At 34.3% G+C, this 15480-nt stretch overlaps 1 protein-coding gene across 10 annotated transcripts in view; it reads right to left on the minus strand.

Annotated features, from left to right (window-relative positions):
- The window catches only part of DMD (dystrophin), a gene marked incomplete at its 3' end in the record, with an annotated part of 2106393 nt that overhangs the window by 1141417 nt on the left and 949496 nt on the right, over window positions 1–15480 (minus strand). The gene's annotated exons all lie outside the window — the stretch shown is intronic.

Consider the following 15480-nt stretch of genomic DNA (forward strand, 5'->3'; position numbering starts at 1 on the left):
TCACCTCCCAGTCCCATCCTCCTTCCTTCTCCCCCAACCCCTCCCTCAGAAAAGGGGAGCCATATTCTACCTACCCACCACAGTTCATCAAGTTGCATCAGAACTGAGCATTCCCTTTTCCTCTGTGGACTGAAAAGGCATTCCCCCCAGGGGTAAGTAAAAACCTGACAAGAGAGTCTATGCCAGAGAGAGCCCCTGTTCTCCTTACTAATGGACCCTCATGATGCCTGAGATAAGCATCCGCTACATATTTGTAGGTGGCCTTTGACAAGTTCATGCAAAGTCATGGATTGGTGCCTGAGTATCAGCAGGTCCCTCTGATCTCTGCTTAGTTGACTCTATTGGTCTTCTTGTGGAGCTCCTGTCAACTCCAAGTCCTTTCCTCCTTCACCTCACATTTCCATCAGATTCCCTATGCCTCACCTAATGTTTGGCTGTGAATCTCAGCATCAGTTTCAAGGCACTGCTGAGTGGAGCTGTCAGTTTCAATAGTAAGTAGTGCCATATTTTATGTGTCTGAGCCTTCATTGTGTTTACAGATATTACAATAACCTGACTGAGTCATGTGGTAGGAATTTATATCGAAATGACTTCACTGATAATTCTGATATTTGGGCAACTTGAGTTCAACAGCAGTTGTTCAGATGCAACTTCTTGCTCTATAAATCATGAGTTTCACTGGGCTTTAAATCCTGGATCCTTTACCAAGAATCAAACGTCTGGTAATCTTTCTACTGTTTTAAAAAATTTGCTTCTGCTGGGCATGATGGTGTATGCCAACAATCCAGCACTCTGGGAGGCAGAGGCTGGTGAACCTCTGCAAATCTGAGGCCACCCTGGTCTATAAAGTGAGTCCAGGACAGCCAAGCCTACACAAGGAAATCCTCTCTCACTAAACAAAACAAAAAGAAAAGAAAAGAAAAAGAGTTTATTCTTTCCACTCATATTAGATAACTGATCATATTTACCTATATTTTGGTAACCCAAATGCTTAAAATACATAGTTGGGAGGATACAAGGGATGAGATAACCATTGAAATGTAATATGAATAAATTAATAAAATATACATAAAAGGATGATATCAAATAAAAAGAAAAGAATCTTATCTACCAGAACACAAAAATTATGTTTCCCGTTTAACATGATGTATAAGCTTGTGTGTGTGTGTGTGTGTGTGTGTGTGTGTGTGTGTGTGTGTGTGTGTGTGTGTGTGTTCCTAGTCACATGGGAGCATATTTGTAAGCAAGCATAACCACAAGTGATATATACATTTTCTGGGGATTTGAGCTTAAGATGTTTCTTGATAAAATCTAAATTCCAGTTCTCTGGAAAATAGTAGATTTGCTCAGAATCAAGTTGTGAACAGTTCCCATATTCAAAGACAGAAAAACTTTCTATCTTAAATGAGAAAAGCAAACACCTAGGCCAGAGATGTCACAATCCTTGGATATCAAGATAATCACTCGTTGGTGCAGTTTCAGAGCTGAGTGAAAAAATGGCTGGAATTCATTTTTTTAAAAGTCCCTATAAAGACTATCGTGCTCTAAACACCGCATATAGAAAAATGATATAAACTCAATAGAGACTCTAAAATTTTCCAGTATTACACTAAAATCTACAGTCTCATACAGCTTTTGACTATTTTAGTTTGTCTAGAAATAAGTGATCTTTATAGTTTTTGACCCTCCAGAAATGAAACCGTAGTCCCAATAGTTGCCATGGTAATAGGAAAAAATCCCTAGGAAATTTCCATTTTGCTTCCTAAATAGTTTCTTGCCTTATCTGAAAATATGATGTCAAAATGATGAAGTACACAGGTTTGTGAACTCTCTTTATAAATTTGACATGTCCTTAAAAATTGACTCCCCTATTTCTAGATAACACTTGATGTATGTTTTTGTGTCACTCTACTTGTAAGTGAAGGTTTTTTAAAATGTATATAAAAAGGAATATTTAGTTTCTAAAAGCTACTTGTTCCTGAATTAAATACCCCATACCCTTAATAATTAATATTTTAATTGTTACACATTGTTTCAAGTCGGTTTCACAGTATTATACCAGTTAAATAACACTTGATGAGAGAAAATATATAGTGAGATAAATTTTATAAAAGGAAGATGAAATCTGGGTACTAATGTAAAAAATAATTGAGTTTGTGTGCCCCTCTGCTCTTATTCTTGTATCTAATTGAAAATGATATTTAACAGTTTCATTAATGGCATGTACATAATAACATAGGCCTTGATTTTGAGGTAATAGTATTTTTAAAATGTGAGTCTTTCATAAAAATCCACTTCAAAGAAGGTCTCTATAGATAATATAAGCCTGAAGTTACTACTTAATCAACCTCGTAGAATAAACATTTTTAAGGCTAAAAAAAAACAGAAATAAATAGACTACTGTAGATAGTCTATCAAGGAAACTAAACAAGGATTCTATTTAACAGATAATCATGTTGAGATAAAGGGCTCCAATAACCTTTAATTTACCTATTTTATGTTCTCTCGCATAATAGGCAAATCTCTACAGTTTAGAACTTCTGTCATTTAATGTGAAGTGACACTAATTCTTTTCCTGTAAGAGTGTTTTACTATAGTACCTGCTTCTTCCAAACTGGATGGCATAGTCATTTATATGAATGCAAGAGTATAGGGTGGAAACATAGTCATCAAAGAGTAAGAAATAATGTTGTCTGATACATTGAACTTACTCTTAATTGATTGCTAAAAAAACTTTAAAAAAGAAAATACTTGATTAAAAGAAAGTTTTTTCTTATCTACAGCACAGTTTCTTCTATGGAATATCATTGAAACATAGAAATATTTCTTGTATGTTAAATTCTCTTATTTCTGGTTACTCTTCTTTATAGTCAGAAAGAATAAATGTTAAGCTCCCTGATACAAAATGTAAAATGTAACTCAACAAACATTGAAATTTCACCACTCAATTATTAAAAGACTCTTGCCTATAATCCATGGGCATTTTCATGCCTTCATTTTCTACCTTGAAATAGATTCTAAAATACACTTTTAAGGTATTTATAATCCTATTAAGAATTTAAAATAACCAATTGTATATAAAACCTAAATCTAATTGTTAAAGCTTGCTTTTAACAATAATAAAATATTTACTTTTAAAATTTCAGTTCTCTTACTCAAAAAAGATGTATTTTTAAAAACAGCATAAGTTTCCAGATATATAAAAACATAAATTAAAATGTAATGCATTGTGAAATTGCTGTTTCATTATTTCTTACCCTAAAAGTAACTTAAATATTTTAAAGATAATTTGGTCTAAGCAGGATTAGATATGTAGCTCCATAGTAAAGTGGTTGCTTTCAATGTCCAAAATACTATATATTGAACTTAATGGTTAAAAGAGTGCTAAAATTACTATCCAGTGTTCCTTTAGTTTTAATCTATCTGAATGATCTGTATAAACTAATGATAGGAAATACATGGAATTCCCTTTTATTACTTAATTTAAAGAAAATTTTATTTATTTTTATTTCATATGTGTAGGTGTTTTACCTGCATTTATATTTGAACAAATTGTGTGTGTAGTACCTGTAAAAGCCAAAAATGGTGGCAGAATTTCTAAACTGAAGTTCTAGACAGTTCTCACTATTTGAGAGATGGGAATGCAACCCTGGAAGAACAGTCAGTGCTCTGTGCCAAAGTCAGATGCCAAACTCCTTCCTGGATTTTTAAAGCATCTGTTCATAAAAAAGTGTGCTTCTCTAATGTTACATTCTCAGGCCTTTTATCTCTTAAACTCACCTCTGAGAAAACGTTAGTCAGTTCCATTATTTAAGTATCACTTAGAAATGTGCTACATTTAGATATTGAAATGGGAAAAGGAATAGGTAAGATGCCAAACAGTAAAATGCATTCATGGCTAATGGGGAGCAACAGGAAAGGTATCTTTCTGTCATAAGAAGTAGCTAATTCATATTTAGATCTGAATAACATAGTCCAATAAAAATTAAGGAGAGAATTTTGTCTATAAATTGGTAGAAATTCAGAAATTTGTAGTAATATGTTATCTTACAAAAGTTGTCCCTCAAACTATTAGAACATTAAAATATCTAGCCAAAAACATATGTTGGTAAAACTTGCTCAAAATCTTATGAACAAAAATGTAGAGTCTTTAAATTATATTGGAGAAACAAAATCCTTTATACAGCTTTACACATTAAATATACTTAAAATCCTATGCATTATTATATTTACAAAACTTGCATTTCAGTTTCATTTGGGGGGTAAGGTATGATAATAGCTTTACATGGTTTAAAGTATCAATGATGCCTTGACACACTTTGTGACTTTGTTAACATAGGACTTTTTATTTCTAATAAACAAATAACATTGAAACCCATTAGTAGCTCTTAGAACAACAACTTCAGGGAAGTAACTCTATTCTAAAATTAATAAAGACAAGGGTGGTGGTGAGTCATGACTTCAATCACAATAACTAGGAGACAAATGCAGGCAGATCTTTGAGTTTGAGGCAAGCCTGGTCTGTAGGGTAAGTTCCAAGACAGCCTTTAAAAATGAAATACCAGTAACTCAAAGACTCAAGACTGTTCATTTTGCCTTGTGGAATTTGTCTTTAAAGACCACATGAATACAATACCCTATTTAAATATACATAAATATATAACACCTTATTTAAATATTATATATATGTATATATAAACATATGTGCTCATTTTAGTTCTTTGAGATAGGGTTTCTCTGTGTAGCCTTGGCCATCCTGGACTTGGTATGTATACATGGCTGGCCTAGAACTCACAGAAATTCATCTGCTTCTGCCTTCCTGAGTGCTGGGATTAAAGGCATGTGCCAACATACCTGGAAATTTTTATATTTTAAAAATCGTTTTATTCTCTCTCTCTCTCTCTCTCTCTGTGTGTGTGTGTGTGTGTGTGTAGGTTACATGGCAACTTTTAACTTAATTATTCCTTTTCATCAAGTAGATGAGATCAAACTCATCTTTGAACATTAGATCAAACTCATGTTGTTGGGCTCAGCAGCCAGAACTCTCAACCACTGAGCCATCACATTGGCACAATTTTTGATGTTCTCTATGTTCTAAAAAACTACACGTAAGTCACTTACTGGTATATAAAATTAAGACAAAATTAATACAAGTGTTCGGTGAAATAGTTTTTCAGGGTTTAATTATTTTGGCTTTCTGAGATTCTGAAGAAATTTTAAAAGATATTTTCACTGGCTCTCTCACAAGTAAACCTACTATATTTTTCTATGGTTAAGGGTACACATGTAAAAATTGTTTCCTTCACATAATCATAGTTAGCTAAAACATTTTAGCTAGGATGATGCATGCCTGCACATGATAACAAATATTGACTCATTTCCGAATTGTGTATCCTATTGCAAAACATGATATTATAATTGGCTAAAATGCAAGTTGAATAGTTAATGAATAGGATAAAATATTCTCCATAAATTAATTTGCCATTTACACTTGCCATATCATGTGTATATTTTAATACTGATGATTGTATTTTTAAGATTTATACATAGAAATTAATGGAATAAAATGAGTGAGTACTAAAATATGTTTAAGCAGAATTTGTAGTAAATTATAGAATAGGAATAATAGAAAATTGATGTGTCTGGTAAATAATGGTGAAGGAAGAAAAAGAGTAATATACTATATAATAGAGAAAATGAAATATGAAGGAAAACATTACCAGGCAACACAGACATGTGAGATTGTATATATTTTTGTTTTGTTTTATTATAATTAACTTTTATAATTTATTCAAATATTTTTATTATAATTTATTCACACTGAATATATCCATAATTCTATACCTACAGGAGCAGTTTCTTCCTCATATCTATTATCTCAATAATTTATGTAAGATTAAAATTATAGCCAACAGATAAATTTTTATAAAGTAGTAAAGAAGTTTATATACAAAATTAAATAAATCTCAAATGATAAAAGCAGAAAAATAAAGAATTTTATATACCACTCAACAAACATTCAGAAAACACAATCTTTTCGGAGACTTAGTTAGAAGGTTATAATATTCAGACTGTTTGCATTAACATGAAAGAGTGGTTTTCAAAATATCATTAATAAGACATTATAAACTTTTCCATGTACCGAATTGTTTTGTTAGAAAGTTTAAATAGAATTTTAAGAGCTTTTGTATTAAAATTTTACTTTGAGATTTTATCTGGTCTATGGCTTTCTTGGATCAACTGCAGTAACATTCTACTGCAGTGTTATCATAAATTGATGGAAAATTCAGTCTTCATTTAACATGCTCTTTTATTAATGTTTTCTCATAAATATTTTTTATTTTTATTCAGTTTTTCTACTGTAAATATAGTAGCACTAGCTATTATTTAATTCCTCTAGCACTAAAACAGAAAAATAATCACTTTTCTCATGGCATTAATTTTGTCTTTATGATTAATATTATTAAATACGTGCTTAAGAGGTATGAAATAGATTCCAAAGGAGGAAGTTCTCAGCATGTATGCTCATATATCTATGGGCAGTACTCATGCTCCTGACTCAAGAAAATACTGAAATTTATTAGACAAGCATAGCAAAGAAATCTTCAAACCATCAATGAATCATGCATCAGTTGAGTAGGATATCTGTCTTACCCAAGTCCCAGATCTTTTAAAAAGTGGTTTTTATCCACACATTCTACTGATGCTATGAGAATAGAGGTACAAATCTACTATCCCTACTTTGAAATCGTTTTCAGAATCTGATATTATTTCACTACCATACTAGTCTAAGTCATCATAATCTGTTTCCTGGACTCCTTGACCTTACTTTTGGCCATCATAGCTATATTCTCCAGCAAAATGTCAGGAGGGTCCTTTTAAAACACAAATCATATCACACTTCCCATTTTTTCAAAAATCTAGAATTGTTCTTAGTTTAAGCAAAAAGAAAGTCATTCTTTGTGACTGTCATGCCAGGACCTTTGTAATTTCAATCTCTAAATGTTTTTTGTCCTGTCATTCTCCAATCTCCTTATTTTACCCTACTTCTCTGGCTTTCTTGCAGGTTATTTTTGAAGATAGGCTCACTATAACAGTTTGAATTAAGCTCAATTTTCTTTGACTATAGTGTAAGGCTGAATCCCTTACCTTTATGCAGTCTGTGCTCAAATGTCTTCTCTAATATTCTATTTAGAATTTGAATTTGAATTTTGGGATTACACCTGATTTCCTCTATTTAATTTTTCTATATATGCTTACCTAACTCTGAATTTTATTTTATAATAGTAAATGTTACATTGTAATGGAAATATCTACTCACTTTGTATTTGCTAGCTTTTTTTGACTCAGATAATCTTCTAAAAATGATGCATTGTGGAATTCTTTTTTCAATTAATGTATTTTCCCTTCATTTTATTCCTATGTCCATCTTTTTGACCTCTTCATTCATTTTTCCTATACCGTCTATTTATATTGGTATGACAGGATCTAGAATTAAGATTCCAGGAAACTTTCTCATGAAATAGGGAGAGTGGACTTCACATTGTCTTGTTTCCTCTAAATTTTCCTTTACTATATTCAACACGGTATGTTAAAAAGAACTTCATAAAAAAGTAATACCACAGATTATGGAATAATTGCTTGGGTTAAATCAATTTCGTTATTATGATGGATTGTATTTCAATTCTGAAGCTCCTGGCTAGTACTTAGAAAGCATGAGTTTACGTCATTGCACTGAAAATAAAAACTATGCTACATCAACATCAGTTGTGGTCATTTTTAAAACTTATATTTTGTTTCTTCAGCATCCTCATGTATATAAGAAGTATAATAATTTTATTTATTTAATGTAGTTATGAACAGGATTGACTAAATTAATATGAGTAAGTTGTTTTAGAAGCACACTTAACTAGATAAACATTACTTCCAACATTACTTCAAAGTCTTAAGACTAGTTTTCTGCCCTAAGTAGAGTTAGGGCTAAGATGAAATATCATGACCAAAGGAACTTGAGAAGCAAAGGGTTTATCTGCCTCCCATTTACATATCAAAATTTATCATCAAAGGAACTCAGAAGAAGAACTCAAGCAAGGCAGGAGTGTTGATGCAGGATCTGATACAGAGGCCATGGAAGGATGCTGCTTAATGGCTTTCTCCCTGTAGCTTGCTCAGCCTACTTTTTTATAATACCCAGGACCATTATCTAAGGAGTAACCCCACTCACAAAGGGTTGAGCACTCCACCATTAATCATTAATTAAGAAAATATACTGCAGAATTGCTAACAGGTTGATTTTATGGAGGCATTTTCTCAATTGAGGCTCCTTCCACCCAGATAACTTTCCATGTGTGAAGCTGAAAAAGAACTCACCAGCACATTATAAGATTTGCCATGCTTTGTGTAACAAAAGGCACATATGTCAGTTTCATGGCCAACTGAACAGTTAAAGAATTTGTCAGTGACATAGCAGCAACATCACTGGGCAATTCTTTCCGAGTAAATTTAGTATGTCAAAGGAATTGGGTAACAAATGACTAAATATGTTATTTTTATTTTACAAATGCAATTGATAGAGTCCCTATAGAATAGATCTTAAGTCAAGATTGTGCATGCACATAGATTATTAGGGAGCCAATATTATAAGAAACTATGATAAGGAAAAGCACAATTATGAGGGAAGTTCCAACTATGTACAACAGGATTGTAAGCACAGCTCAGAACATTGGGTTCAATTACCCCAACTGATGGTTGAGTGAAGACTGTTGCTTATCTGTTTATCTCTTATCTACTACAGTTGGAATAAAATGCAGGCATACAGAGTTTTAACTTCAGGAATCATGTGGGCTTTGATGACTACGGAAAGAATGAGGGCAAAAAGTCAGAGGTGCTTGGTGCTGGCAGTTGCCAGTCAGTGTGCAGTGAATGATGATGGAGAAACAGGGTTTGGTAAGGTCTCAAGAGTCTATAGGACACCAAGTTACAGAAAACTTTCAGTAATGTGGAATATTGAGGCAGGAGGGCAAATTTTTCCCACTGGACTACTTCATGGGCAATTTCTCTTTTCATGAACATATTACAAACATTTAAAGTTCTCATAGGGCAAGTGTTTGGGGACTTGAACTTGTAATGCTACAATCATCTGAGATATTCTGATTGTAGAATTGTTGATTTCAACACATTTTACTTTAGTAAATTTTATTAAGATAATACTTTATTCTAAAAAGAAAATTGCAGTGAATATGTAAGTGTGTAATGTTTCTGGAAGTTGCATTGATTTCATAATAATGATACCACTGCATATATATTATTAGCCTTTACCTAGGGAGATGCAAGATGGTGACGAGCAGCGTAGACCGTATGATTTAGGGAATTGCACAGAATTCTTAACCAGGAAAACCAAGCTCCCTACCCTACTATAGTGGGAGTACCCACAGTTTGAAAGGACCAAAATACAGAAAACTTGCATACCCCTGTACACAGGAGGAGCATGGATATTCTCAGACTAGAACGGCAGCAGGAGCAGCTGAGGTTTGCAGCTGAGAACCCTAAGGCAGAGGCAATTGGCGTGGTGACTGGTGGGAATTGCTGCAGGAGAGGGGACTCAATGCAAGAATTGGGCCCTGCAACCCAAGCTCAGCTCAGCTTGCAGCTTGTGCCCTGAGACCCAAACAGGACTCGACGTGGTTTATGGTCCAGGCCGTGAGATTGTGGCTGGACTCGGTGTGCGGACCAGGCCCAGATATTCTAGCTGAAAACGATGAGCTCAGTGTGCAGTTTGGGCCAGTGATGCTGGTTGGACTCAGAGATAATTGGACTAAGTGTGTGGATTAGGCCCTGAGATTAGTTCGGGTCCAGAGACACAAACTGAACTCAGTGTTTATGTGGTTTGGTCCCCATGACACTAACCTGGACTCTGTGAGCACTCTGGGTCTCAAAACACTACCGGGAACCACAGACCAGCAGAGCATCAAAGCTTCAGGACTAAGGAAATCTCGGGGAGACAGGGTGTAGAGTGGCCATCAGACCCCCTCTGCCTAACCTGTTTCAGTTCCTGGAGATCTCCAGTGCCACAAGGGGACCCAGAAGGCTGTGGACACTTTGGAATGATCCAGCACACATTTTGAGACCCAGGATGAGTACAGGGGAGCTGGGGTCACTGGCTGTTAGAGACCAAAACTACAGGGTTAGGTTCTTGCCACCCAGACCAGTGAAGCATCAGAGCTTTCAGTCTAGGGAAATCATGAGAAAATGGGTGAATCTATCCTCAGACTCCCCCTACCCAACTCTGGAAGCTACCTGGCAAAAACAAGATGGCAAAATGACTAAAGGACAACATAAAATCATATGGAAAAAACCCAAAACAATATGGCATCTCCAGATCCCAGCTTTCCCAAGGAAAACAACCCAGAGGACTCAAACACAATGGAAACACAATCATTCTATGAGACCATAGTCACATTGATACCTAAACCTCACAAAGACCCAACAAAGAAAGAGAATTTCAGACCAATTTCTCTTATGATCACTGACTCAATAAAATAATCGCAAAATAAATACAAGAACACATCAAAGATATCATTCACCATGACCAGGTAGGCTTCATTCCAGGCATGCAGGGACGGTTTAATATATGAAAATCCATCAACGTAATCCACCATATAAACAAATTGAAAAAAAAAACACATGATCATCTCCTTAGATGCAGAGAAAGTATTTGATAAAATCCAACACTCATTCATGTTTAAAGTTTGGAGAGATCAGCGATACAAGGCATATACCCCAACATAATAAAGGCTATATACAGCAAGCAATAGCCAAAATCAAATTAAATGGAGAGATACTCAAGGAAATTCCTCTAAAATCGGGAACAAGGTAACGCTGCCCATTCTCCATATCTCTTCAATATAGTACTGGAAGTTCTAGTCAGAGCAATAAGACAGCAAAAGAAGATCAGCGGGATCCAAGTGGGAAAGGAGGAAGTCAAATTATCCCTATTTGTAGATGATATGATAGTGTACATGAGTGATCCCCAAAATTCCACCAGAGAACACCTGCAGCTGAAAAACAACTTCAGCAAATTGTCTGGATACAATATTAACTCAAAAATGTCAGTAGCCTTCCTATATACAAATGACAATCATGCAGAGGAAGAAAGTAGGAAAATTACACCCTTCACATTAGCCACAAGCAATATAAAATATTTTGGAATTACTCTAACCAAGTAAGTGAAGGACTTGTATTTAAAAAAATTTCAAAACTCTAAAGAAAGAGATTGAAGATGACATGAGAAGATGGAATGATCTTCCTTGCTCATGGAATAGGAGAATTAATATAGTAAAAATGGCCATCTTAACAAAAGCAATTTACAGATTCAATGCAATCCCTATCAAAATACCTAAACAATTTTTAAAAGACATTGAAAGTTCAATTCTCAACTTCATATGGAACAACAAAAAAACAAGAATAGCTAAAACAATCTTGTACAATAAAAGATCCTCTGGAGGAATCTCCATACAGGATTTCAAGCTATACTATAAAGCAATAGTAATTAAAATAGCATGGTACTGGCACAGCACTAGGCTGGTTGATCAGTGGAATCAAATCAAAGACCTAGATATGAACACACACACATATAGTCACTTGATTTTTGACAAAGAAGACAAATCTATTCTATGGAAAAAGGATAGCATCTTCAACAAATGGTGCTGGTCTAACTGGATGTCCACATATACAAAAATGCAATTAGATCCATATTTGTCACCATGCACAAAACTCAAGCCCCAGTGGATCAAATAGCTCAATATAAAACCAGAGACATTAAATCAGTTTGAAGAAAAAAATGGGGAATAGCCTGGAACACATTGGCACAGGAGACAAGTTCCTGAACAGAACACCAACAGCCCAGGCCTTAAGGTCAACAATTAATAAATGGGACTTCCATGACACTGAGAAACTTCTGTAAGGCAGAAGACACTGTCAAGAGAACAAAGTGACAGCCTACAGACTGATAAAAGATCTTCATCAACCTTACATCTGACAAAGGTCTAATAGCCAAAATATATAAAGAACTCAAGAAATTAAACACCACCAAACCAAATAACTCAATTGAGCAATGGGACTCAGAACTAAACAGAGAATTCTCAACAGAGGTATATTGAATGGCTGAGAAACACTTAAAGAAATGTTTAACCTCCTTAGTCATCAGGGAAATGCAAATCAAGACAACTCTGAGATTCCATCTTACAAACATCAGAATGGCTAAGATAAAAAAAATCAAGTGACACCACATGCTGGTGAGGATGTGGAGAGAGAGGAACACTCCTTCTTTGCTGATGCGAATTCAAACTAGTACAGCCACTTTGGAAATCTATCTGGTGCTATCTCAGAAAACTGGGAATAAGGCTTTCTCAAGACCCAACTATTCCACTCTTTGGAATATACTCAGAAGATGCTCCAGCATACAACAAGAACATTTGCTCAACCATGTTCATAGCAGCTTTATTCATAATAGCCAGTACATGGAAACAGCCTAAGTGTCCCTCAATAGAAGAACGGATAAAGAAACTGTGGTACATTTACACTATGGAATACTACTCAGCTATTAAAAACAAGAAATTCCAGAAACTTGTGGACAAATGGATTGAACTAGAAATGATCATAATGTGTGAATCAACCCAGAAGCAGAAAGGGTCAAATGGTATATACTCACTTATATCTGCATACTAGCCTAAGAGGCATGTCCCATGAAAGTCTACACTTACCAGAAAAGTGGGACAGAGGGGAAGACATCCTATTGGGACTCTAAGTGAGAGAAGCATGGGAGAATTGGGAAACAGAAGGATCCAGAGGGTTCTAGAATCCTACAAGAAGAACATTATTATGGGCAGATCTGGGCCCAGGGTTCCTGTTCAAACTAAGGTACAAGCCAAGGACAGTATGTGCAGTAAACTTCTAACCCCTACCCAAATCTAGCCAATGGACCCGACATTCTTCACAGTTGAGTGGAGAGTGGGATCTGACTTTCACACAAACTCTGGTGCCCCATATTTGACCATGTCCCCTGGATGGGGAGGACTGGTGACACTCAGAGGAAGGACAGCAGGCTACCAAGAAGAGACTTGATACCCTATGAGCACATACAGGGGGAGGAGGTCTCCCTCAGTCACAGTCATAGGGGAGGGGAATAAGGGGAAAATGGGAGGGTGGGAGGAATGGGAGGATACAAGGGAATGGATAAGAATTAAGATGTAATATGAATAAATTAATAAAATATACTTTAAAAACCTTTACCTTTAATCATTCATTATTAATTTGAATTGATCATATTGGTTTTGATATCAGAACATTGATTACATATGTATATGTTTCTTACCCATCTCTCCCATTCCCTCATTGTAGATATCGCATTCACTTTAAAATATAGTTATTAATAAAAAGATAACATTTATCTTCACTTGCTGTTAAAATTATTAGGCAGTTTTCCAATTTAACAGAAATATTCAACCCATCCATGCTATTTAATCATGTTGTGTTCAGAGAATAATTATATATCTTATTTCACATTATATGGCTTGTACTGAACTCTTAAAACTATGTAGATTAAACTCCAACATTTTGTGCTACCATTTGTAATTTGATTCATGTAAATCTATCAAGAATAAGGTTAACCTTATATAACTTTAAACTGTCTTAACCAGCAAGAGTGTAATTTTTGTTCTACATTTCTATTTTTAGGTAATAAAAATGCTAAATGACTTTAAGAGAACATATATATTTGTTGAAGAGCAAGTTGAAAACTATCTCTTATAAAAAAAAAATTAGTGAATATTGTAGGCCCGTTTTCTAGAGGCAGATTTGTTGTGGGAAATGTATAATTATATCTACTTTCATATCTCGTGGAGATTCCACCATACAGCTAAATTAAATCTTTAATAATACCTTCTTAATCCTATATTAATAATCTTATTCAAATTAAAGTAAGGTATAGTAGTAAATGTATGAAGATGAACTATTGAATAGCTGTGAATGTAGACAGTGTTTTGTCATTTTAAGCATGTACAAGAAGAGGTACTGCATCAAAGTTATTTAGCATGCAACTTAGTAAGTTTAGGGTCACTGCTCTTCTGACCAATATTTCCAGTAACATGATAATGAAGGGACATTAGATTATTATTAATGATTTGCATGTTGAGCAACAATAATGAGCTTACAAATTGTGCTGTCAGAAGAGATTAGTTAATGTGACTAATGATTGGTATGTAGGCTAGTCTCCTTTATGTAATGTTTGAGCTGCTTCTTTTCACTGTACACATAAAGCATTTGATTTTTACTTCAAAGATTGTAAGATAACAGCACAATAGTGAAGCAGATGGACTGGATCCAGACATCCATGAAGCTCTTATTTTACTGTGTAATTTTATAGCTTATTTTATTTAACGTATGATATGAAATTCAAGTCACTCAACATGGTGAAATGCTGATTTCCAAAACAAACAGCATTTTCAATTTGTATATCTATATAGAAAATATGTGATATAAAATGATCTCCCAAGAAATCATTAAAAAGTAAAATGCTTTAGCTAATACATGCTGTTGATATCAAACTCATCTGTCTACATTTTGATGCTTGTTCTGACAAATACTAAACAGTGGCTATATTTCATTTTGAGTGTGAATTATAAAATTGCCAATTTATCTTAAGACCTGCATTTTATGTATACCTTTCTAGATGATACTTTCATTTATTTATATACATTGCCTACTAAATTTCACAGCTTATTACCTCACCATAGTTTGCCATGGTTCAGAATTCAGGATCAGGTGGCTATTTTGAGAAAAACAAAAAAGCTCATTTTGGTACTAAGTCTTTGGATAGTGGATTTGAAATAAATATTTAAGGAATTTATCTCCCCTATGTTCCTCATATATTGATGTTATAGACAGCATTATACCTGGCTTAAGTAATTAAATTCTATTTAATTATATTATGTATATCATAATACATTTTGATATGAATTTGAAAAGGAATATATACATTATCTTAAGAAAGTAAGGTACTAAGACAATGTAGATACAATTTAAAATCTTACTTGGTTTCCCGCTGGGAGAGGATGAATTAAAGTGATATACTAGTTGTGAATAAACTCTTTATTAAAACTTATTTTATGATTCTGTCTTGAGTGAATGTGTGACCTATTATTATTGTTTACTCCAATATTATGGAAAGCCATATTCCAACATGTTTTAAAGTATTTCTAATTTACATCTTAGCTACCAATCTTGAATTATTTTCATTTTTTATTCTTCTTTAAATTATAATGTGTTTATATTATATTTTGATTGTAATCCCCTTGCTCTTTATCTTCTTGTTCTCACCCTCCCTCTTTTTGGCCCTATTCCCCTCCCTTAACTTCTGAGAGGTAGAGCCCTCCTCCCCTACTTTCTGAGTACAGCCTAGCAGGTCTCAACTGGATAGCTTGC

The sequence above is a fragment of the Acomys minous genome (assembly GCF_964271855.1).
Source record: "Acomys minous genome assembly, chromosome: 7".
In the NCBI taxonomy this organism is placed as follows: domain Eukaryota; kingdom Metazoa; phylum Chordata; class Mammalia; order Rodentia; family Muridae; genus Acomys; species Acomys minous.